We start from the raw sequence: 3,576 nt of genomic DNA on the forward strand, positions 1-3,576 counted from the left end.
GGGGGAGGGGGAGGGGAAGGGGAGGAGGAAGGGAAGGAGGGGGAGGGGGTTGGGCAGCTTCTCAGAGGTGGGCTGCAGGCGCGGTCTCGGGGCTAAGCAGTCCCTCACGTGCTGGAGCATATTCTGAACCTTGGGGTATGTTCCATTGATTGCAACTAACTGCCCCAATTTCTGACCTCAAAGCAATGATTAAAACAGCTTTGTTTGGAGCCTCCTCCAGCCCCTGCATTAAGGCAATTATTCTTCAGAAACTGGTCCATGCTTAGCAATAGTCTTAAAGGGAAGGGTTTCCCCCTCTGGTAGGGGAAACCCTAAGCTACTTATTTAACTGGGTGAGAGAGGTTTCTTTAAAGCTGATGTTTAATACAAGGTTAGTATTTAAATTACGTGTATTTGATCTTATCAGAGACCTGTAGCACATCAAGCATAAAGGAATTCCTTTCCTAAGATCAAAGCAGCTAATTTCTTAAAAAACAAACCTTCAAACAATAACAGGAAAAAGAAACGTGTACCTAGCTCGCTTCTTATTATTCTGGATGAGATGTACCAACAAAATGCACATATACTTCCTCCTTTGGAAGTTTAAATAATTGTACAAAAGTTCGCTTTCCCAGTTCTGTGCCACCTGGAAGATCGCTGCCACGAGGCTGTCTATGGGACAGCACAGAAAACGTGGATGTGAGGGAGGCTGCGGCTTTTCCATGCGTTACCGACTTGAACTTCCAGATCACCCTGTGGAAGGCCTAAAGTGTAAACTTTTTTTTCAAATAAAAGATAGCTCATCTCACTCCTGAGTTGTAACCAAAATTATCAAGATAGTTGCTCAAAATGAAGAATAGCATAGCTTTAAAAATTTTGATTAATATAATAGAGATACTAAAATATTTATCAATTTATCAGCGTAATAAGCTGCAGCTATGCACCCTCCATGTATTTTATAGCAAAGCTCCTAAAAAAATTTTCACATGCCATTTTTGAAGAAAAGCATGCAAGAATTTCATTTTAGTTTTAAAATGTTTCTAGGGCTGGGGAGATAGCTCAGTGGAATAAGTGCTTGCCTAGCAAGCACAAGGTCCTGAAAAAAAAAAAAAAAAAGACTTTGTTGGGGGCCAGGGAGATGGCTCAGCTCCGCAAAAAAAAAAAAAGTTTCTAGTTGACCATGCATTGACAGGTACATGGGGTCTAATACAAATATGGTGGGTTTTTAAATTGCAAAAAATGTGTTAGAACACAATGGTTCATCACCACGGCTTCCCTGCGCAGCACACCCTCTGACTTCCAGCGCACTGAGTACTTGTCCTCGCTGCTTGCTGCAGCAGTTCTGGAGTTCTCTCTCGTGAGTGTCTCTGGTTGCCTGTTGTGGCTGCCTCGATGTCCTGAATTAATTCAAAACATTCATTTTGCTTGGTCATTTGGCCTCCAGGAAAAGCCAGAATATGGTGAGCTTGGTGGATAAGGGCACACTGTAAAGTTTTTTATTAAGTTGCCTTGAATGTTTGATCAATGAATGTTTAAATTTTTTTAAAAAGTTACAGTGATAGACACATTGCCCTCCATCCTCAGAGTACCGCCCCCTGGTGTGAACTCATCTGTCTCTTAGTCTTAGTCTTTGACTATAACAAGTTTTCAAATTTAAACATTAACCATATCTTTCAATCAATCCTCTTAAGTTCCCATTTCTGCATTCCTGCGTGGACTCCGAGATGCCATTTCCCTTCCATAATGGAATGTTGTGTCCCAGGAGGCGGGCCACTTTTGTCCTCACACTTCACTCATTTTAGAGGTGAGGCATCTCAGGGGCCTCCCTAGAAAGGACACAGGTGGCCATGCCCGGAGCGGAGCTGTGGTAGGCCCAGCTTTGGGCCATTGGTGTGTGCTTTTCCCCGGGACTATACACTGAGGTATTCAAAGAAGAAGTGGTCTTCTCCATAAACCAGGGGACAACATTTGATCTTTGGGAACCCATACTGGATGTAACATCTCCTTGATTCCATCATTGAATTCGAAGGCTTCTTTCACATTTGTGTAACATGTCACCAAAAAAAAGGAAGGAGGGAGGAAGGAATAGAGGAAGGAAAGAAGGAGCAAGAAATGGAAGGAAGGAAGGAAGGAAGGAGGGAAGGAAGGAAGGAAGGAAAGAAAGAAAGAAAGAAAGAAAGAAGAGGTGGTCATGAGATGTCTGAATCTTATATCAAATACATTTGGGTTCCGATTGTTCCAGTTTGCTGTAGCATCCATGGACTTACCACAGAACTTTGTGTTAGGGTCACAGAGATTTCCTTTATGGGCAAGAAATGAGTACTCTGAGGAAGAGTCTTCTGGTTTAATCACTGGACTCTGTTGAAGCAGGCATAATTACCAAGCCAATTTTCCAAGGGCTGTGTCTTTCTTAGACTCATGATCGGGTTATTCAGAGATGCCTGTGTTCACAGAGCGGCAGGGTGAAACCCCAGGTCCCCCTCACCCAGGTGAGCCAGGCCAGGTGACACTGCAGAAGTGTGGCCCCCTGTGGCCTTGGAGGACATGACATCTTCCAGATACCAGTCTGCCCATGCCAGCCAGTGGCCCGAGTGGCCTTCAGTGAAGATGAGTCCTTCCCAGAGTGGTCCACTCCAAACCCGGGAGAGGTGCTAGTTAGATCTGCTGCTCCATCAAGTTTCACAGAGCCACTTCGTTTATCGGTGATTTTGCTGTTTGCTTTCTGATGAACAGAACATGGAACTGTTTGGCTAGCTGGTGTTTCTGCTTAGCAGTAACACTTGCCAGAAAGAAGGAATGTACTCAGCTGGGGAGAGCGTGTAGGCGCACGGAAGTCAGCGTGAATTGTACATGAAGGACACACACACACACACACACACACACACAATTAGGTTGAAAAACCCTGATAACCATGTTTCCATTGCCAAGGGTGGTGACTGCAGCTCAACACAGCTGACATTTACAGCTCTCCACCAAGGGAACTCTGGTTCCAGTAATTTTGGAGAAAGAGCCTCAGTCGCATGCAGTTGGCTTTGCTAAGTCGAAGCCCGGCGTGCTGTGATCTCCGGCATCCACGGCCTTCCAGTCTGTGACTAGCTGCGTATTACTTTTGAAACGCCCTAGCTACTTACAGCTGTACTTCTACTAACATTTGGGTAAAATACTTAAAGGGTGACCTGTATTGAAACTAATAACTGTTGGCCTCTGCGATCAACAATCCTGAGGACACATCAAGCAGGTACAAAACCACCAGAGCCCTGAGGCGTTCCAAATGGCTGCCGGGAAGAAACAAGCAAGAGACAAGGGAAAACATTCATGCTGTAGCATTATGGTCATATTAAAAGCAAGGCTTAATTCTCTTCAGTTCTTTCTTCTTCTGTTCTACCATGACCACACATTACTCATCTAATAAAAGGGTTTTTAAAAGTGCAACCACGAGATTGTAATCAAATACATTGGTCACATGGGAATTCGCCCCACTGCAACGTCATGATTAAGGAATCTCTGGGGACAATTGTACATGGACTGCTCACCTGGGCCTGACCAGGGCTGGAAGCTCCTTGGGGGCTCCTGGTGTGCAGGGTTGGGGCTCCTGGT

At 44.9% G+C, this 3,576-nt stretch overlaps 1 protein-coding gene across 1 annotated transcript in view; it reads left to right on the plus strand.

Annotated features, from left to right (window-relative positions):
- The window catches only part of Slc9a4 (solute carrier family 9 member A4), a 48,764-nt gene that overhangs the window by 37,277 nt on the left and 7,911 nt on the right, over positions 1 to 3,576 (plus strand). The window lies entirely within an intron of this gene.

The sequence above is a fragment of the Octodon degus genome, unplaced genomic scaffold, assembly GCF_000260255.1.
Source record: "Octodon degus isolate 3935 unplaced genomic scaffold, OctDeg1.0 scaffold00052, whole genome shotgun sequence".
Taxonomy (NCBI): domain Eukaryota; kingdom Metazoa; phylum Chordata; class Mammalia; order Rodentia; family Octodontidae; genus Octodon; species Octodon degus.